Source organism: Dunckerocampus dactyliophorus, chromosome 8 (assembly GCF_027744805.1).
Source record: "Dunckerocampus dactyliophorus isolate RoL2022-P2 chromosome 8, RoL_Ddac_1.1, whole genome shotgun sequence".
Classification (NCBI taxonomy): domain Eukaryota; kingdom Metazoa; phylum Chordata; class Actinopteri; order Syngnathiformes; family Syngnathidae; genus Dunckerocampus; species Dunckerocampus dactyliophorus.
In genome coordinates, this window is record NC_072826.1 from 23,742,834 (window position 1) to 23,766,056 (window position 23,223).

The 23,223-nt window shown below is 40.5% G+C and overlaps 1 protein-coding gene across 15 annotated transcripts in view; it reads left to right on the forward strand.

The window, feature by feature from the left end:
* LOC129185846 (receptor-type tyrosine-protein phosphatase gamma-like) overlaps positions 1–23,223 on the forward strand; it is a 453,526-nt gene that overhangs the window by 181,766 nt on the left and 248,537 nt on the right. For 2 of the 15 annotated variants that reach the window (XM_054783376.1, XM_054783379.1), the window contains exon 2: positions 108–349. The exons of the other annotated variants lie outside the window; for them this stretch is intronic. The gene's annotated coding sequence lies outside the window, so the exon portion shown is untranslated. The remainder of the gene's footprint in view (positions 1–107; positions 350–23,223) is intronic. 15 annotated transcript variants of the gene reach the window in all.

Genomic DNA, 23,223 nt, shown 5'->3' on the forward strand with positions numbered 1-23,223 from the left:
CATTGGTATCATAATTTAGCATTGTGATGTGTGTCCAGCTAAAGCTAACGCTAATTCTACATGATGTAGTGTTTCATGGTAGCTCAATGGAGTGTATGTGCTTAAAGGAGATGATGCTTTCCCGGTGGATGGGCCCTGCTGTTTCGGCTGTTCCTGCTGTTCTGCTGTGCTGCTGCACTGTGTTCTTGCCCTGTTTGCTGTATTTCGGATATGATTCTGGGCTGGGCCTGCTGAGTGATGCTGCTCTGCCTTGCCTTGGTGTTGGATGCTAAGTGTGCTAACATCAAAGAGAGCATCTGAGGACTGCATATCCACACTCATCGGTATCCCTAACCACCTATAAGGATTCGTGAGTACCCAATTGACTTATTGTGCACGTGCTTTTATTTTCTGCTCTTCTTGAGTGAAGTGGCCATTTTGGTTTGTAGGCCTCACCACACCCAAGCAACGACACAGGCCTGCAACTGAGTGAACTAAGTTGGAAATGGGTTTAAACAAGGAAACTAAATAGTGGTACTGTTTGGACACTTTGAGTTATTATTGTGCTTTATTTTTTTTTCACTTTATTGTGACCAAGAGGTCATTTGAAAGACTCAGAACACAGAAACAAGAGCTGGTATTTTATTTGGGAAACTTTATTTGATGTTGTGGACCATATTTTATTTGAAATTATTCTTTTCATCAGAAAGGGTCATTTAGAATTTTGGGTGTAAATATTGTAAATAAATTTATGTTCATCTGTTATATCTAAAATACAGTTGTGGAGGTCTTTATTACAAATTGAACAGAAATATACTGTACATTGCAAATTATTGTGTACAAAACACACAAACTTAGGCCCAGTCTTATTGTATTAATCATTCCAGTATTTATAAATTAACTACATGAGGCCATCTCTACTGAACAAAGGCGGCATACTGCTGTCATCTTATTCACTTGTCTTTGTCCCTTTACGTATTTCACTCGAAAAGCCAGGTATTCCCAAACGAGAGACTTAAACCACCGAAGAGGCTTTTCAAGGTCTGGCCTCTCCTTGGCACCATCGCTAGCCATGACTCCGGCTACCCAAAGGCTGGACTGCACTGCATTTGTTTACCGAGTAGACAAAATGCGAGGCATGCTAGCTGTCCCGACCACACAATGTATGGCTTGTGGCAAATTGGTATGCCTCTGTACAAAATCAAAGGTTCTGTTCCAAAAAAAAAAAAAAAACAATACGCGAATAAGTTATTTGCTAATGAAATTCATCAGATTCATATCAGATTTTGATGAGTTCATTATCAATTTGTCTCTGAAAAAAAAATACTTTCATTCGTTGAAGATAATTCTATGAGAATATTTAAGTTTCCATATTAATCACCGTATTCCCAATATTGTTGGTAATGTCATAACATCAAAACATTTTTTTTCTGCCAAAATTGTTGCCTTTATGTAAGGATTAGGGCTGACAAATGATTACAAATTGTAATCAGATTAATTACAGTGTTTAAATTAATTAATCATGATTAATCACAATTAGCAACTCTGTCTGAAATGTGCCCATTTTTACTGTATTTAATTAACAGATACGATAAATGTCAGGACAGGATTATACATATTTGTATGCATTAAACAGCTCCAAATGAACTGAATATGTCAATCTAACTAAGACATAACACACAAGTCTAAACATCTATTTGTCTAACACTAGTCTCTTTAATAGTAGCAGAACACTTGAATCACACTTTAAACCGTGTTATTATGAGCAATGAGGGGTTGCGTTCAAAGACATCTCCTAATTTAAGGTAAATTTATTTGTTTTCAGTGTCTTTTCCAGCATACTTAAATGTAGCAAATTGTACATCCAAATTAAGACTGACGAAGTGAGTGATAAGAATATCAACTTCATGTTTTTCTTTATCTTCCTATTTATTTACACACACACACACACACACACACACACACACACACACACACACACACACACATTATAAAGGCATTTTTGTAATGTTCGTAGTGTCCCTGAATGCATTTCGCATTCTTGTAATGAGAATGGGGAAGTGTTGTTCCCAGGAGAACAGACCAGAGACGTGTGCGAGTTGGAGATACATACAGGATACGGTGTTGGAATTGCACTGCTGTTGATGTGTTCAGGTCAGAATGAAGTTATATAAGAGCGTCAGACTCTGTGGGGAAGCTCCACTGTGCTTCGAAGCACAATGGAGAACTCCGTCTGCTGTCATGACTCCGTCTGCTTGTTCTGGTGTGCATGTGTTAATTACACACAAAAAAAGTACGTAATTAATTAAATAAATTTGTTACGTTTATTTTTGGCAGACCTAGTAAGGATGCATACCAAAACTTTCATACAGAGTATAAACGGTAGTCATTAGACTGAAAACCTAAGTAGCTAATATTGCCTCATTTTGTTGCTAAATTAATAGTTTCTACTTATTAAAATAAATCAATAGTTACTATTACTGGTACTGTAGTAGCACTGAAATTGGTAATTTTGTCTTCTGATTTTTCTTTCACATTTTGCACACAATTTGTTGTGAATTCATTACTTGGCGTTTTATTTATATTATTGAAGTATTTAAATGACTAGTCTGTTCAACTTGCATGTACCAGTTTTTTTTTTTAAACAATCTTTGAACAAAATGTGCATGTTTTTTAGACATCAGCACTGTTTTATAAGTACCAATTTGGCAACGGTATCAGATAATATGTAAACAATACCCAACCCTACCTTTATGTTATATTTTGTTGTCTTGGCAGTTTTGCATGTTTCACGTCTGCAAATGTGTGTTGCCTTGGTCCTACATAAACTTAATTGTATTGTGTTTCTATGTGCAAATATTGTGGTATGGTTAATCAATTTGGTGTTGATAAGTGCACAGTAAAAAAAAAAAACAATTTTCTGTTGTGGCATGGTAGGCTCTGTTATTGCTCAGCTGATTAAAGTAGTTTTCATTTATGCTTTATTTGATCAGTTGTATGGACCGGATTCAGATATTTGTAGAAACATCTTACTGTTGCGGCACTTACACTAGACCCAAGCAAATCCCACAATCCTTTGTCATTTGAGCAGTGAACAATGTGCAGTAACCACGTCATAGTCCGCTATGGTGCATTCGCGTGTTTATATGACCTAACATTGGGGTTGATACAGGCATATGCCACTGGGTTATTCAGTTAGACAGAAAATGACATTGAATCTGAATTGGCACTCTGGAAAAAGTTGTTTAAAAGGTTAAACCTTGTCTCAAACATTAATAATAACAATAATTAATATATTTTGGTTCATATAGGAATAATATGTGCATGGAAACGTGTATAGTGACTGTGGGTTACCGAATGTACTTTTTTGAATGGAGAAATGGTCAATATGTCAAATGCGTGTTGATTTTGAAGTAATATAGATTTAGTACATTTCATGTATGAAAGATACCACAACGTGGTTGTTAAATGACTTTAATAGGGGACTACTACTTAATAGAGTACTACAACCTTTGCAGGGAGTCTGTAACCCTGTTGGATATCGCCAGAGCGCAAACACTCAATGTTTCCACGATTTCACTTTTCTCTCCCCCCCCCCCTTTTGCTCAGTGTTCAGTCCATTCATCTCATTATGGTCTGGCTATCTCTAGTGGGGTTGAAAATGAAGTGTTAATCTCTCTTCTCTTATTAATCTCCTGCAGCTCAGAAGTGCTTCAGTTTCTCACAGTATTGCAAAATGATGACTGGCAGTTTTACTTGTTTGCAGAAATAAATGTGGAGGCTAAATTGAATTTTAATGGATGGCTCATCCCCCAAGTGAAAGGTGCAATCCATTACTGCATGATGTTATTTGTTGCCAGTGTTGATTGATGGTACCTATAGCGGAGAAGACCAAGAGTTGCTAGGTTAGGGAAGGAAACTGCGTCTTGTGTTGATGAGGTTTTATCTACCGTACATGAGAGAGGAGTTCAAGATTTTATCAGTTGTTGTGCCTTTTTTGTTGAAGGTAAAAAAAGTATCTTAATGAAGCTGACCTCTCTCACTAAACAGGAAGACCCCACCAAAACATACTAATGATGTCATTACATCATCTGGAAGGAGTTTGACTCCCTTCCTTCAAAACTGCAGCTTCTGTGTAGCCTTGCGGAATCGTTTTCCGATTTGGAGTTTGTAAAAACTGTACACTTCCTGGCTGAACTCATTGTATTCCTTTATTGAGAGTAGCGAAACATGTTATCCTGAGAGTCGTCAACAGATGGAGGCTGACACAAAATTTAGCTAATCTGGCACAAGCAGCTGGTGTGCTTAGGAAAAAACAAATCAATTAGAAATCTCTGCCAGCACCCAAACTTTGTTCGTGGAATCTCTGGTGGGTTAACCAGGTGGTGGAGCCTATTGGCTTTCCATCTATTCACATCTCAGGTTAGCTGCATAAGTCACTTCCTCTCTAAGGATCCTCCATCTTCTAGTGACTTTTCTAGTGAAGCATTTAGTCTGGAGTAAAGAGGTGCACTGTGACTAAGTTGCTAGACTGTCTCAACCAGGGTTGTCACACTTGTATTCATTGCGGGCCACATCAGAGTTATGATTGCCCTCAGCGGGCCAGTTATAACTGTTCAAAGGTCATTTTTATTGTCATTGGAAATTTTGTGGCGTTGAAGGAAATGAGGCATATGCCTGGTGAATGACAGAGAATACTGTGTCAGACGTACAACGAATCTTCCTCTAAGCGTACTGATGAGGATCCACGCTGGTGTTAATATCATCCTGTATGTGGACAAATGTCAGCCACTCGAAGCAATTCATTACTTTGGGGGTCAATGTGACCAAGAGGGCTTTGTTATATGAAAAATGGTGGCCATCTAGAAGCATGTCGGCACCTTAGCTTTGTAGAGCTTTTGTAAAGTGAGATGAGAGGACCTTAGCGAGTGGCATCCTTCAATATTCCGTCTGGCCCTGCTGCCTTGCGTGGATTTATTTTGATCAGGTACGTCAGGTACGTGAATCATAGTGAGTGTGCAAGGCATCGGAGAGAAAAGGTCTGGCTTCTTATTATAGTCTGTGGTGGTCTTGATGCTCTTCCACATGCTCTGTGGGTTGTTACTGGTAAAGTGACTTTGTATTTTCAGATCATAGGTGGCTTCTCATCCCTGCATCCAGGTCCCTCCTCACTGCTCTCGTATGCAGATGCCCTGAGCCGGAGGATCCGATTGATGGTCTGTCAAGACACAGGACCGTCCTCGGCTCAAAAGAAGGTTCTTCCTGGTGCCAAATGCAGCTCAATAACCATCAGACGACATCTCCGAGAGAAGGTTTTTAAGTAGAAAAAATGTCTTCAAAGGCCTAGTTTCCTTCAACGCCACAAAATTTCCAATTACAAAATTACCAAACATGCAAAATTGAAAAGTGGAGGAAAGTTTTATTCTCTGATAAGAAAAACTGTAACTTTAACGGTTCTTCCAATGTTACTAGCATGACAAGGAGATCTCACCTGAGATGTTTTTCACACGGCACAGTGAAGGGGTGCTATCATGATCTGAGGCGATTTTTCCTTCACTGGTACAATGGAGCTTCAGGTTGTGCAAGGGCGTCAAACGGCAGCTGGCTATGTGGATATGTTGCAGGGGGCATCCCTCATGGCTGAAGGCCCTCGTCTGTGTGGTAATAACTAGCTTTTTCAACAGGACAATGCTGCAGTTCACAATAACCGCCTGACAAAGGACTTCTTCTAGAAGAATAACCTCACTCATCCTGCATGTTCCCCTGATCTAAATCCAATTGGGGACATTTGAGGATGGATGGCAAGGGAAGTTTACAAAAATGGACATCAGTTCAGGCAGTGGGTGCCCTCTGTGAGGGCATCTTCAGAATGGCCTTTACTAGTCAGAGATACACGTGAAATTGTGCAATCACCTGTCCATACATATAAAACATACCATACAATAAAACAGGGGGTAGACAGGACAGGATGATTGATACAGATTAAGTCGATTGTTTGGACATGTGCGAGTAGCCACATTCCAATAGTTCCGATACAGCAGGGCAGTGCCTAATCCCATCACCAACAGACCTTTTCTAGTTATGAATAGGTAGATGTCTTCGATGTACTCCACAGAAAGAAGAATCGCAAGGCCCCAAGGCCTGGGTTCATCACGTACCCGGCGGTGAACGTTCCATCAGGGCAGACAGGGTTCCCTGAATCCGAGCTTCTCGTCAAGAAGATCTTGTCAATTGTGTGGCGAGACCAGTTGATCAATGCCATTTGGAGAGCAGTGCAGAGAGAGGCTCTTAAAGGACTAAAACAAGAGATGAGAAGCAAAGCAGGGAAGATAAGGGAGAAGAGAGGGGAAAGGTGTGACCGACTTTGTTGACAGCCAGAGTAAGGAAGGGTGGTTTCAGAGTTTTTTTTAGCTTTGGTCTTAAACTTTTGATCAGCTGATGAACAGCCTATTTCACTTTAATGGTTGTTTGCAATAAATTGCTTACTTGTTTTTTTGTCTCACTCTCATTTTTTATTTTTGCACTTTAAAGCTCTATTTAGAAACTCCTTAAGAGCCAACAGTGCAAAATGTAAATTCTTGCAGTTTGTCAACTCGTCTTAAAATTTTTATCAGTTGTGGAAATAAATAAAATTAAATGCACTTTAGTAAATTGGGGACCCACTGCATTTCCCAAGGACCCAGTCAAATTGCAGCTCGTTGTCCAGTGCTCTAATGTTGGCCAGGAAGAATTGTGGGTCTGTTGCTAGCCTTTAGCTTAGCGAGCACTCCACCCTGTTTACCCATCTTCTGCCTCCGTGCACACCGCTTCAAGTAAAACTTGTAAAAAGAAAGCTGTTATTTTCTTACTGCCTGATTTTCCCTCCATGAGCGCCTAGAAGCACAAATGAAACAAATGCTGAGGGACGGGACCCACCCTGAATGACTGAAACAGTCCTGATTCTGAAAGACCCCCAAAAGGGACCAGTCCCATCCAACTATCGGCCGATAATCTGTCTCTCCACAACATGGAAGCTCTTGTCGGACATCATAGCAGCTAAGATAAGTGGGCACATGGATCAATACATGACAGAAACACAGAAAGGCATTGGTCAAAACACCAACTACTGGTTGACAGAACTGTCCCCCGACACTGTAAAACCAGACAGACAAACCTGTGTACTGCCTGGATTGATTACCAGAAAGCCTATGACTCAATGCCGCATACATGGATCCTGGAATGCCTGAAGCTGTACAAGGTCAACACCACTCTAACAACCTTCGTTGCAAACTCATTGAGGCTGTGGCAGACTTTGAGCCAATTGCGCAAGTTTCCATCAAATGTGGCATATACCATACCAAGGAGATGCTCTGTCTCCGCTGCTGTTCTGCATAGGCCTGAACCCCCTCAGCCAATTAATCAACAAGACTGGCTATGGATACCAACTTAAGAATGGGGCCACTGTCAGTCACCTCCTCTACGTGGATTACATCAAGCTGTACGCTAGAAGCGAGCGAGACATTGACTCACTGATCCACACCACCAGGATCTACAGCGGGGACATCAGAATGTCATTCGGACTAGAGAAATGTGGCCGAATGGTAACAGAGAGAGGGAAAGTAGTCCATACAGAGGGCGTTGCACTCCCAGAGGGCAGAATAGTAGATGTTGATGAGAGCTACAAGTACCTTGGAATACCACAGGCAAATGGTAACCATGAAGAGGCCACAAGGAAAGCTGCAACGTCAAGTAGATGCAACGTGTAAAGCAAGTCCTGAGAAGTCAGGTCAATGGCAAGAACAAGATCCGGGCAATTAACAGCTATACCCTGCCAGTGAACGGATACCCTGCTGGGATAATAAACTGGCCAAAGGAGGAAATTCAGACCACAGATGTTAAAACAGCTGCTCACCATGCACGGAGGGGTCCACCCTAAATCCAGTATCCAGAGGCTATAGGCTAAGCGTAAAGAGGGAGGCAGAGGATGAGGGAGGCAGAGGATTAGTGAGCATCAGGACCACTATCCAAGAAGAAACAGCCAAGCTCCACGAATTCATAAGGAAGATGGCCCCAAGAGATGGAGCCCACGTGGTACTGTTTCAGAGTCTTCTGAGAGGAGACAGGACACGAGCTGAAGTGACTTTTCAATGTTTTCAAAACCAGAGAACCGGCGACTGAATTCTCTGTGCTAGTCATCCAGTGATTTGCTGTATTTCTTTGCGTATCGCGTCGCCGCTTTCTGTGTGCCAAGTGTGGTGAAATGATTGAAAGATGCATTTGCAACTTGTCTGGAGAATAAAACTAGCTTAGATTTGAAGGCTGTAACATGTTTGTACATGTCGTGCACAAACTGATCTTTCCCCTGCAGTTTCACATTCAGCTCATTCAAGTGTGAAAATACGTCCACAGCAAATGCAAAATCACAAAGCCAGTTCTGGTCTCTTAGCTCAGGAAATTCGTCAGATTTCCCCACGAACTCCAAAAATTGTGCCGATCTCCGATTGAAGCACTTTGCCCAAACTTAACCAGCAGACACGAGACTGGTAAAGTAAGTCAGGATGATCCGCATCAGTTTCCTCCAGGAACATGATGAACTGACGATGCTGGAGTCCCCTTGCGCGTTTAAAGTTCACAGGTTTTACGACTGGATTCACGACATGGTTAAGCTGCAATACAGACTTGCACAGTGATTCCTGATGGATGATACAGTGAAGGAAAATAACATCGCGCTCAGGGATTTCCTCTTTTACTTTATCCTGGATATTTTCAGCAGCCCAACGTTTTATTACGTTAAATTTGTTGAACTATCCGTCGTGACACTGGCAAGTTTACTCCAAGGTAGTTTACGTTTCTCTATGGCAGCAGTCACCTTGTCATACAAATCTTCTCCCCGCGTTGTTCCCGTCAGGGACTCCATGCTCAAAAACTCTTCCGTTATCTCAAAGCAGTCATTAATCCCTCAGATAAAAATTAGGAGCTGCGCTGTGCCTTTTATATCGTTGCTTTCATCAAGTGCGAGTGAATATAACTGAAAGGACTCTGCCTTTTTGTTTATTTGGCTGGCTATATATTTGTCAAGTTCCACACGGCGAGTCACAGTCCGACGTGACAAGCTGATCTTTTCAAACTTGCTTTAGTTTTCCGGACACAGAACACCTGCAGTCTCCACCATGCAGTCTTTTAAAAACTCACCTTCGGAGAAAGGCTTGCTAGCTTTTGCTAATTTGAATGCCAGCAAAAAGTTGCCTTGGTAGTTGACTCTTGAATCATAGTTTGTCCGTGAAATTTTTTTTTGCTGAGTCTGTAAATTAGCTGCCAACCTCTCAGCTGCAGCTGCCCGTTCTTGCGCTGATTGCTTGCTAGCGTAATTGGCATGCTTCGCAGCAAAGTGACGGCTGATATTGTACTCCTTAAAAACCGCAACAGTTTCTTGGCATATCAAGCATACGGCCTTTGATTGGACTTCTTTGAAAAAATATTTTGTTGTCCATTCCGTAGTAAACACTCTGCACTTTTCTTTCGGCATATCAAACTTTAGACTGTTGTCAAAAAAACACACTGAGGTTTTTAACGGCAGGAGCAAAAAGAGGGGTAGGAGTGTTAAAATAGGGTTCACTGTGCAGTGAATCGGGGGTAAAAATAATCGGGGGCAAAGTATCAAAAGCAGCTGTAAGGTCTAAAAGCATCAGCACCACAGTTTTTAGCATCAAGGGCTGTCATTTGTCATTGTGTCAATGTCATTGTGTACTTTCAATAATGCGGATTCTGTGCTGTGGCCGGTTCGAAAGCCTGATTGAATTTTTTTTGCAATATTATGGATAGACAAGACCGCACGGTGGCCTGGTGGTTTAGGTTCGGCTTTTTGAGAAGTGGTCTAACTACAGTTTGCTTAAGGGCAGTGGGACAATATCTAGCCAGAAGCAGCTGTTCATGAAAAGAACAAGACTGGGACCAATGGGATCTATAACCTCCTTCATTAGCCTTGCAGGGATAACGTCTAAAGGGCAGTCGGTGGGTTTTAGCTGTTAAACTGATTTTTTTTAAGAAGAGAAGTGGAAACAGGTTCTCAAATGTGTGTTTAACAGGGGAGCCAGGCATACCAGCAGTTGAGACATTTGGAATGGATTGTCTGACTGTGATTTCGTCCATAAAAAAAGTGTTGAGATGTATTACATGTGTGTTCAGAAACATGGTTTAATTTTATTTGAACATGCATACCAGTTACAGTGGAATACATCACATAATACAAGTCACAGTTCCACCCCATATCTGTTTCACATCTGTTGCTGTACATTTATTCACTTCCTGTATTGCATATATGATTCTTTTTTAATACATAGAAAAGTGATAAGGTAATGTAACAATATTGTAAAATAATTGTCAAGGTTTTTCCACAATCATAATAAATAGTAAGCATATATAATCAATATAACAATAAATAAAAATAATAAATACAAATAAACATAACATAACAAGTTCAAGACTCTTCCTTATATTTTGCAAACATCAACTGCTTGTATTGTTTCTTAAAATCACTCATCTACAGTATGTGCATTGTTTGAGTTCCTTACTCAATCCGTTCCATAATTCAATTTACTGAAATGCTGTGGGTTTTTAGCGTTGTTCTTGCGTATAAGTGTTTTAAGTTTAGTTTTTCCATGAGATCATATTTCTCCTCTCTTGTAGAAAAGTATTGTATGACATTTTTGTGTAGCAGGTTATTGTTTGCTTGATGCATAATTTTAGCTGATTGAAAATTTACTAAATCAGCTAATTATAATATTTGTGATTTTAGAAATAAAGAATATGTATGTTCTCTATACGCGGATACGCATTATGGATTATGCTAACTAATCTTTTATGTAGTACATTAAGCGAATTAAGATTACTTTTATATCTTACCCCATAGCTCCACACAAGGGTCCCAGTATTGACCCCTGAGGTACTCCACACGTAATACTTAAACTTACAGATGTGTATTCTCCTAGCCGTACCCTTCTAATTTTGTCATTAAGATGTTGTGATTAATTGTATCAAAAGCTTTTGTCAGATCCATAAATATTACAGCTGCACACTTTCTGTGGTCTATAGCTTTGATAATTTCCTCAGTAGTTGAAATGTTCATTCTTATTAATAAATTAAGAAATTTGTCTAACCTGTTATTGAATAGCTTCTCGATTATTTTAGAAAATTGTGGTAATAAGGAAACTGGTTGATAGTTTGTAAATTAATGTTTGAAAATGAATAAATTGAAAAATACAATTAAAATAAATTGAAAATTGGAACCAATTTAGTTGTGTTCATTTTTTTTTAAAGAAATTTACAAGTCTGGACTGGTAAATTATTGATTTACGTCAGCGGTTCTACGATCTTGTTAATAACCCTTTTTATTGTTTCCATTTCGATTCCATTCCATTCAGTTGATGTTTTTGCTTTACAATTATTGACAATATCATTGGTTTCTTTTTTTGTCACATCAGTGAGGAACATGGAATTAGAATTTCTGTCTATTGTTTCATTTCTTACCTCCACTGTCCAGAATTTTGGAATCTCTTCTCGTTTTGGTCCAATATTTACAAAGTAGTTATTAAACTTTTCAAATACCTCATTCATATCACCATTTGTGTCTCCAACCATAAAATGATGAGGGTAGTCTGCTTTCTTAGTACTGTTCCTTGTTAGTACTATTTAGAATGCTCCAAGTAGCTCTAATGTTGTTTTTATTTTTGTCTAATAATTGACTTTAATATAGTTTCTTACACATGCAAAATTTTTGTAGTCTGTTGAATGATAAATTTCCTATATAATGTGTTTTTCTTCTTACAGGCATTTTTTAGTCCTTTTGTCATCCATGGCTGATTATTTTGCTTTTGCTTATTGGACATTTCTTTTAAGGGACAGTTCTTTTCATACAGCTTCATATACAGTAAGTGTTTAGAAAGTGTTCGTATGCCTCATCCACATCATTTGCACTGTACACACTCTCCCATCGCCCTGCGATTGGCTGGCAACCAGTCCAGGGTGCACCCCTGATGTCGTTGGTAAGCAGACCACTAGTTGTGTTGTTGTCAAAGTCATTGGTGAATACATTATCACTTAGGGCAGGACACTGGTTTGATATCCTGCTTGGGCTCGTGATTTTAGGATATAGACTCAAACTATACATAGTGTCTATGAAGTCATCTATAACCTTGTTCTTGTGTGGATTCAGAAGATCAATACTGAAGTCTCCACATACCAAGATTATTTTTTCATTCATGTCTGTGAAGGGTGTTTTAATCCAGTCCTCAAACATGTCAATGCTTGACTTTGGAGTTCTATATAAAAAAAAACTTCTTAAGAAATGTTTTTTTTTTTCTTTCAATCATTATACATTCCAAAATGTTATCAATAGTGAATGACATATTCTTCATATTTTGTAGTTCAGATGTTCATCCACGTACACAGCCCCTCCTCTTACACTTGTATTATTCATATTAATGCAGATCATTTCATAACCTTCCAGCTCAAAGCCCATGCCTTTGTCGGCATTAATCCAAGTTTCCGAGATGCGATTATCAAGGGTTCCTTATTGATTCAAACATTGTTTGATGTTATAATTTGCATACATGCTTCTGCGGTTTATTTGGATAATTGACAACTTATTGCTGATGTTAGGTTTGCTGTTGTATTGCTCCTCTGACGTTGTTATTCGAGTTGTGTTATACGAGTTATTTTCCTTCTCCATGTTGTCGTATTTATATGATCTTTAGTATTTATCCAGGTCCTTGTTGTCTTTGACAATAAGCACTCTGGCCTCTGATCCTCCATTTAACTTGATGAAAATTTTGCAGTTGGCACTCCCAAGTACCTCGCATCCTTCCCTGCTTCCTCAAATCACATGCTTTCTTGGCGATTTCAGCGTTGCGTTTTGTCGGATGCTCATTCATGTAGACGTTTGTACCTTTCATCTTCTTTCCCTGTTTCAGTAGTGAGGTTTTGAATTTCCTGTTAGTGAACTTGACGATGATGACGGGTGTCGTGCTGTTCCTGCCATACAGTGGGACGCAAGGGTCAATGGTTTTGATGGTTTGGATGCTACGTTCACCTTCTGTGATTGTAGAAAAGTAACAACTTGTTTCTCCATAGAAGCGACATACATTTAATCTGGTTCATCCTTATTCCCAACTGCCATGGCATAAGACCTGGGTTTAATCCAAAACCCCGTCACGATCACAGAATTAATTTTGTGCTTTCGGATCCATGTCATCAAACGTGATCTGCAGTTGCTCAATTATTTTCTCCTTTTCTTCATTATTTTGCTTGAGAGCGGCACTCAGTGCAGTATTACTACCCTGTAATACCTTGTTCTCCGCTCTCGGGCTTTGACCTTCATACTTCAAATCATGAATGTCCTGGTTGATGGAACCGATGTATTGTTCCATGTAATTCAGCCTCTGTTGTATGTGATCCAGTCTCTGTACTTTCTCTTTTATGTGATTAAGTAGTATTTGTTCTAGGGTGTCTTGTTGCATTTTCGTCATCTTTGACGACGACTCTTCTCTCTTTGGCATTGTCGCTATTGCTAAGCAACACCTTATGTAGGTTAGCCTGTTAGCTTGCCTTACAACAGCCTTCGGTGTGTAATATTCGTTGTTACAGCGAGTTTGTGTCTCTCACCAGAGTTGAAGCCAGAGATATCTCTTCAAGAAGACTCAAAGACATTTTATGACTCCGGCTTCATGAACAGACGCCGTTCAAGCCACGGCTAGCCAGTTAGCTTGCCTTGTAACGGCTGTCGGCACTTACTGTTTGTTTGTTTTGGTGAGTTTGATCCTCTTTAAATCATTAAAAACAGCAGTGACAAGGTTAATGACAGAATTAATGGTGCTAAATAACACTCTGAGGCGATGGCTATTGCTAGAGACGATGTTTGAGAAGTATTTAGTTTTTGCTTCCTTCATGGTTTTGTGGTAAGTGGCAAGACTGTCCCTTAAGATGCCCAGTGATACATGAAATCCATCCTTCTTCCATTTGCACTCAGCCTGCCTACACTGCCGTCTCAGGGCGCAAGTGGTTTCATTCAACCACGTGTCAGGTGTGTGTCTGGTAGCTACGTACGTCCTTAAATGGTGCCACAGAGTCCAGGATCTGGGAACATGTGGAGTGGACAGATGAGAGGAAGATGTCTGGACACATTATAGGGCTTAGGTCTGTACCTGAGAAGGCAGCAGCAATGTCATTGGTTGCTGTGGAGGTGATCACCCGGCGGCAGGAGGTGGCAGCAGGTTTAGGTGCAGCTGGAGGTGCTCGGGTCTGGAAGCAGATGGAGTGTTCGGAAATACGAACATTCCGTATTTTAGTAACTGACACAGATAGTCCATGGGAGATGACAACGTCCAGTGTGTGCCCAAGCTTTACTGGAGAGTAGGCGGCATTTTAAGCTCAGGCGTAAAAGGCTTCATCTTAATTATTATTATTTGGTATTTGTTGAAATTGCGCATGCCTGTTTACAACATTAGCGGACACCGCACTGACCTTGATGTTCTGAATTGTGGTGTTGGTGCTCTGATCGTGATTGGTGGATCAGGAGAAAGTGTTGAAGATGTGTGTGTGAGATGCGCTGCATACTGTGTTGGAACTGAGCACTACTGTTGGCATTAATATAACTTAATAAGAGAGTCAGTATCTGTGTGACTATCAGAACACTTCACTACTTTGCAACACACACGTCAAATAGATGAATGGGACTTTGATGAATGGCTCAGAACACCGTCAGGTAAAGTCAACATCTTAAATCCTTTTAAATGCTGCTTGTATTGCAGTAAAATAGCAGAAGATGTGAACAGTAATTCCCACTTGTTTTGAGGCATTGACTGAATTGAAATGTACTTAGGCTAGGAGTGGCAGCTGCAATGGCAGTTATAAAGGGAGCGCTATGATTCACCGAGAGCTTGTCACTCCACCTATGCGCAGATTGCCGTGGCAACTTGAAGCTGAAAGTACAAATGCGTACCTAGACAGCAACGAAACAACGAACGAGCAAAGCAAGCGTGCAGAGTACAAAATGATGTTGGCAGGTCTGCAGCCCTGACACCCCACAGGTGCAAAACAATGGGCGGTGAGTGCCTCAGAGGGCCCCATGGTTAATAATTACTGGATTTGACTGTTTAAAAAAATTACACAAAACTGCTTAGAAAGCGCATTTGTGAAAATTTAAATATCTCATTTATATGTGAAGAAATTGCCCCATAATTTTTATTAACTCTTTCACTGCCAAAGACTGCTATTCACGTCTTTTCAAAAAGTAACGATGACTGCCAAAGACGTCTATTGATGTCTTTTGCTTTAGCTACAGATCAAAGTCATATTCATCTTGTGTGTGAATTTCTTGTGTGAATTTCTGTCCCAGTAGTGGGCAACAGTTCTCTTTTTCTCCAACTAGCAGCAACACAGTCTATGAAGAAGACAAATTGTGGGTTGAGAGAGGAAAATGGCCAAACACATGCAGAAATTCAGGCAGCTAACACTGTCACAGAGCTTGTCTGGCGGTGGATCTGCGTTTAGTAGTGATGCGATCTCGAAAGATGGACGTGACATTGGTGATGAAGGTGACGTAGACACAAATGCAGTTGACAGTGGCAGCCGAAGCAACAAGCTAGTGGTTAGTGTTGCTGAGCCATGTGGCGTGACACCGGAGCCTGACACCGGAAGCAGTTCAGAGTCAGGTGACTCAGAACCCGACCCTGATTCTTCTGAGGATACTTTCAATGTTTATGTAGTCCTAAAACTCAATAGTCTATGGGTCTTGAAAGTTCAGCAAAAATGCCCAAAAACTGGCAGTATGGAGCTCTATGCTCTGGACATGGCTGGCAGTCAATGAGTTAACATGGATAAAATATGTTAACATTCAAAATACAACTAAAAAGTGGTAGTACAGTCGTCCCTCGTTTATAGCGGTCAATTGGTTCCAGACCTGACCGCGATAAATTCCTTTTTGCAATGTAGGATTCAATGTTGCTAATATTATTTTTCTAGTTAGAGCATAGAAAATGTGGCTTTGACCTTTTAACATTACTAGAGGCCTTGTAAACATCCAATAACATGCCAATACTAATACATTTACACTCCTATTATTCATTGCTTATGCGGCAGGGATTTGAAGCTAACGAGCAAACCAATTAGCCTCAAATTTATTTATTCTAAACTAAAAAGTCAAAAACTTTAACTTTAAGAAATTATGTTTCACTCTCATGTCGGACATGCCATGACTGACTTCATGCAGTGTTAAGGTAATGTAATGCAAGGTAATGTCTCAATGTTTTGTGTCACTACTGCCGCCTTGTGACCAGAATACTACCTATCACTTGTATTTAAATATGTTTTGATGAATAACAGACCAGAGTCTACCACAAAACAGCGATTAATTAATTACTGAAAAAAAGGTGATATAGTGAGGGAGCAAGAATCGAACCGCAATATACTTTGAGGGACGACTGTATAAGCATATTTAAGTTAATATGTATTTAAGTTAATATAAAACAGGTTGCCAAGGCGTTTGCAACCCTGAATTATATGCTACAATTGGGGTTAAAAGGCATGTTTATAATTGTAATGGTCAAGAGTTAAGGATAAAATGTTGAATGCTAATATGTATTCTAAAATGTAATTCTGTTTGCAGTATATTTGTTTCAGACTTTGGAAAAGTGTTTTTGTCATGTTGATGATATTTCTCAGCCCATTCAATCGTTAACATAACCAGCCAATAATAGTCAACTCAGATGCAATCAAGTCTGCTGTTTTTGTGGAAGTTGTGCATTTGGAATGAAGACACAATCCGACAAAGCAGTGGCAGCCATACTTTCTCAAGGGAATGTTTGTAAGGGACAAAAAATCAATACAGGCAGTTTACAGGCCAATTGAATGGCTTGACTTCCTGCTCTCATTCATCAGCAAACAATGTGCCACCTGACTAGAGAACAAATATTCACAGAGACTTCTCAGCAAAGCTACGGTGTCTCGGGTGTTATTGTCTGCATTTGATATGCAAAAAATCCTCTGCACCATAAATCCAAACCCATTTTTGTCCTCATAGTTTAACCATCATATTCATTGTTTAAATTGTATTATGCACCTACCTAAGTAGTCATTTGATATAAGGATTAAAACAGATTACTGTCTCATTCTCATACTAGGTTAACAAGTTTTATTATAGTAGTGATGATCTGCCTCTAATTGCTAATGATGAGAATGTCTTTCACTGCTAAGTCATTCATACCTCAGTGCAACTATTAGTTCAATGAAACAGCAACAATGGAACTGACTGTAAATAAACTGTAAATTCTGTGATGGACAGGATGCACAGACATGAGTCTTAGCGTCCAAACCAGGGGTTAAAAAAAAAAAACATGCTGATTAACATCGCTAAACAATGGAGAAAAGTACAGCGTCAAAAAAGGAAGACACACACACACACACACAAAAAAAAAAAACGCATCAGTTAATGATCAAATGATCAAAGATGGTGCCCTCCGTAGCAGACGTCTCTGTGACACTCTCCCGTTTTTTTCTATTTTTTGCTATTTTTTGTTCATTTTGGACATTAAACACACTCACGCAGCACATTACAACAGAGAGACACTTTTGAACATCGGCAGGGTTCACCATGAACTTTCATTTAGCCTCTCAGACTTTGCCTTTCTTCTGCGCCGGGAGAACGCAGCAGCCTGCGGGCCTGGTGAGCTGAATACCCGGCGAGCAAAGCATCCGAGGCGTAAACGAGGCAAGCGGGCCGGCCTGCATGCTAGGCTAAAAGCTAGAGCGATTAGGCCACTGTTACCAAGCCTGCTGCTAGCCAACGTCCGCTCTCTTGAAAACTAGATGGACGAACTAAGAGCAAGGATTACAGCTCAACGTGAGATCAGGGAATGCTGTGTCCTCACCTTCACAGAAACCTTGCTGACGGAGGATATACCAGACTCTGCGATCCAGTTGGAAACATTTGCTGCTTACCGGGGAGATCGGACTTTAGCGTCTGGTAAACACAGAGGTGGCGGCGTCTGTGTTTACCTAAACAAACGGTGGTGCATAGACGTACAGACGATGGAAAAGCACTGCTCGCAGGACATTGAGCTGCTGATGGTGAAATGCAGATCTTTTTATTTGCCTCGTGAGTTTAGTGCTGTGTATTTAACTGCTGTTTACATTGCACCACGAGCTAACACCGCTAACGCACTAGGCCTCATGCATGACATCATTGATAAACACGAGACCAAACACCCAGACGCTGTATTCATTATATCTCGCGATTTCAACCACTGTAACCTCAGGACTGTGCTCCCTAAATATTACCAGCATGTAAGCTTTCCCACAAGGGAAAATAGCATCCTGGACCAAGTCTACAGCAACATGAAAGGTGCTTTGAAGGCTGTTCCAAGACCCCACTTTGGAAAGGCAGACCATATCTCCATATTACTTTATCCAACATACGGACAACTTCTTAAACAAGCTCTCCCTGCAAGTACAGCAGTTAAAGTGTGGAATGAAGAAACTGATCAAGTACTTCAGGACTGCTTTGGCTGCACAAACTGGGATGTGTTTAAAACTGCAGCGGGGAGGGAAGATTGTACTGTTGATTGGGATGAATACGCGTCTGCTGTTAGCACATGTTTTGAGACTGTTACCACCACCAAGTATTACAGAAAATACCCTAATCAAAAACAGTGGATGAACTGTGATGTAAGGGCTAAGCCGTGTGCTCGTTCGTCTGCATTTGTCATGGGCACCGCTGATGACTACAAAAAGGCCAGATATGACCTGAGGAGGTCCATACGAGATGCCAAAAGACAGTACAGACAGAAGCTTGAGGGCTACTATTCCACCTCAGACCCTCGGCGCATGTGGCCGGGGCTCCAGCACATCACAGACTATCGACAGCGGAGTAGCGTAGCCACATCCAGCCAAACCACACTTCCAGATGAGCTGAACGAGTTTTCTGCCCGCTTTGACACCCAAACTCCTGATGAGCAGAGACGGTGGCTGGACTTGGGGAGCACACAGGACTCACCTCTCATGGTGACATCAGCTGATGTGCGCAGGGTTCTGAACAAAACAAACCCACGAAAAGCAGCAGGCCCAGACAACATCTCAGGACGTGCACTTCGGGTTTGCTCATCAGAGCTAGCTGATGTGCTTGCTGACATATTTAACCTGTCGCTTGCACAAGCATCTGTACCGACCTGCTTTAAATCTACCACCATAGTGCCCGTACCCAAGAAGAGCAACGTGACCTGCTTGAATGACTATCGCCCTATAGCACTCACTCGTATTGTTATGAAGTGCTTTGAAAGAATAGTCTTGACCCACATCAAAAAGAGCATCCCGGCAACTGTGGACCCTCTACAGTTTGCATATCGCCAGAACCGGTCCACGGCTGATGCAGTCAACACTGCCATCCACACAGCCCTTTCTCACCTACAAGGCCAGGACAGATATGTCAGAATGCTATTTATAGACTATAGCTCTGCTTTTAACACAGTCAGCCCCCACAAACTCACAAATAAGCTCCTCACACTTGGCCTGTCACCCTCCCTCTGTAACTGGGTGTTTAACTTTCTCACAGGCAGGCCCCAGTCAGTCAGAGTTCACAATCGCACATCCAGCTCAAGAATTGTGAGCACTGGGACCCCACAGGGGTGTGTGCTGAGTCCGCTCCTCTACACGCTCTTCACCTATGATTGCGTGTCCTCCCAGAACAACACCAGCATCATTAAATTTGCGGATGACACTACAGTCATCGGACTGATCACTGGTGGTGTTGAAACATCATACAGAAGAGAGGTGGCGGACCTCATAGCTTGGTGTCATGATAACAACCTCCTTCTCAATACAGATAAGACTAAAGAGATGATCATCGACCCAAGAACAAGGGAAAAGGAGCCGCATAGACCCCTGTTTATTGATGAGACTGAGGTGGAGAGGGTGAAAATCTTCAAGTTCCTTGGCACACACATCAGCGAGGACCTCACCTGGTCTCACAACACCCAACAAATTATGAAGAAGTCCCAAAGGAGACTGTACTTCCTGAGAACACTGAGGAAATTTGGCATGGCCACCAAAATCCTCAGTTGCTTCTACAGATGCACCATCGAAAGTGTCCTTACCGCCTCCATCACTGTTTGGTACGGTAACTGTACAACACGTGATAGGAAGGCACTCCAGCGGGTGATCAAGACCTCACAGAACATTGTTGGGGCAGCCCTCCCCTCACTGCAAGACATTTATAAAACTAGAGTCCTACGCAGAACACACAACCTCATCAAGGCTTCTCAATAAAGCACTCACACACGCCGCACGCAAGACACACACACACTCATAGCACTTTATTTATTTACTTATTTGTTTATTCATTTATTTTATTATTTATCTGTATTAATGTCTCTTCTGTTGTTGTTGCTTAATTTATTGGTTTTAATGTTTCTTATGTTCTTATTCTTTCTTGTGTTTTCTTTCTTTTCTTGGGAGAATGAACAGAATAAGAATTTCATTGCATAGTATAACTGCCTGTTTTACTATGCACATGGCAATAAAACTCTTGAATCTTGAATCTTAAAGGTACCATATGTAGGGCCTTATTAAAACTTTTTTATTTTTTCCCAAATCCTGTTTATTTTGTATTTTCGTTTTTTACATTTTACACTGATTATAGCACCGTAGAGCGTGTGCTGTTTGTGTCAGTGAATAAAATGTCTGTTAATTAAATGCATACCTGTATTTATTGCAGTTGTGTACCCCTTCAGACATTTGACCTGTAGCCCCAACTCCTGCACACTTAAAAACTAGGGCTGTCAAAAATAGCGTGTTAACGGTAGTAACTAATATATTTGATTAATTACATTAAATTGTTTCGCTTAATTAATGCACACACATCATGGCAAGCCATGGCTCTCTATTATGACAACAGACTGCATCACAATGTAGCTCCCCACAGAGTCACAGTGTCGTTGCGCTTTATAACTTTATTCTTACCTGAACACATCAGCAGGAGTGCAATTCCAACACCATATATGTATCTCCTACTCCAAAGAAACACGTCTTTAGTCCATTCATTGCAACAACACTTCCTCATTGTCAGCGCAAAATGCGTTCATGGACACTCCGAACATCACAACAACTTTATTATGCATCTATGGGTGGTCTAAATAGACAGAAATGCGATGAAAACCAATAAGTGGATATTCTTATCACTGACTTTGTAACTCTTAATGCGGAAGTACAATTTGCTGCATTTAAGTATGCCTGGAAATCCCAGAAAATTCACTCATAACATATGAATTCAACTTAAATGATGTGTGTCTTTTGAACGCAACACAATATAGTAAAAGTGGGCATATTTCAGACATGATAATAGAAATAGTTTAATTTATTTTGAACATGCATACAAGTTACATTATAATACATCACATAGTACAATTCACAGTTCTACATGTCCAAAAAGGAGTAGGATGAAGCAAAGCTTATTTAATCCTACCCCCCATCCATTCCACATCTTCTACAGTACATATTATTCACTTCCTGTATTCCAAATGCACTCTTTGCTAGTTTAAAACACATATAGGGAAATTATTTGGTAGTATGATAAAGTAATACAGTATAAGGTAAGGCAGCGTGACATGGTTGGTTGGTTGGTTGGTTGGTTGACATGATTGATCATGATTAATTAATTGGAAAATCGTGATTAATCTGATTAAAATTTGTAATCATTTGACAGCCATTAAAAACAAACCTTTTTATCTGAATTAGTTTTAAATATTGAACATAGTAGCAATCCCAGGTCAAAAATGTGCATTTTGCATGGTCACATTTTCAAGTTTCACATGAGCACTGATAAATAGATGAGTAATAATCCATATCTTTTATTCCAGTTTGATGTTGGCATCCTTTCGTTTGAATGTGAGCTTCACTTTTTTTGTCCACTCAGGATTGTCCACTATGGTTTAGTCTGCATGTAAATTTAATACCAAATTGAAAGGGAAAGTTTAACAATCACGATAAATATAGCTTACAATCAACAATAAAGTCGAAGATTAAAAACTCTTAATGTACAAAATAATCATCAAACTTAGTTGTTCATATAATGCACACCGAGCAATGAACAAGTTCATGCTCTGTCTCCTTTCGGCTCTGTTCTCCTCACACCGTGAGACGTTCAGGCGCACTCGTAATGATGAGTGTTAATTGTTAATTGAGGTGCTAATTGTTTTTAATTTTTATTCACGTACCCCCATCACAATTGCCGTACCCCACTTTGGGAACCTAGGGTGTAATATGTCATCGTCCAATTTTGCCCAGTATTTCAGAAACGGATGTAGCTTGACTAACTTTTCTAATGGGATGTCAGCCTCAGCACACATTGCTACAACATTCTCAACAAACTAAGACATAGTCACAAATGCAGTTGCCATATCTTTACTCATGTAAGCTATTCTTTTATGACACCCTTATTTTGGTTACACAATTAGACAGGATGTGTTTTGTGTGAGTTGAGAATGTCTTTTGACTTGCTAAAGTGAGACGAGCTCAAGTTAACAACCCCTAAATCACAACGTATACAGCCTGAGTCACACACAGCTATACTAGCATCCTTCGCTAAACCAAACTAACCCAGCTTAAAACTTGGAAATTGCCAGTATAAGCTGGCAATAAGAGATTCCAAGTTTTTTCGCCGACTTTGCCGGTGTTTCAGGTGGCTGCGTTGACATGCTTAGTTTGGGAGCAGGCTGGTTAGTGTTGATGAGGACACGCCACTGTGAATGAGCAGTCCGCTGGGAAAATAATTCGGCACACAAACGTTCCGTCTCCTCAAAATGACAGCATTCCGTTCACACTACTGTCTGTCAGTTATATGGATAGTTCAGATTTTTTTGAAGTTGTATGACATCCCCATCAGCAGTGTACTACACCAATGTGATGTGTATGTGATGAAGACGCTCGCATCTTCTTCCGCTATGGAAACATGTAAACAAGATGGCAGCGGCGGTCCTCGCAGAAGAAAAGTGGCATTACCGCGAGCGCCTTCATCACACACACACATGAATGCACAGATGACAGTGTGCATAGATACGCCGGGAGACAAATATAACGGCGAGCGTTTTGTGAGGTTTACTTTTTTTGAGGAGGCATTTTTTGTCATGCAAATGTATTACTCTTTTGAACACATACTGTATAAGCCAAACTCTTTACTTAAATGGTCTCAGCAACTAAGCGGAAGTACGCTCCTTGTCAGGA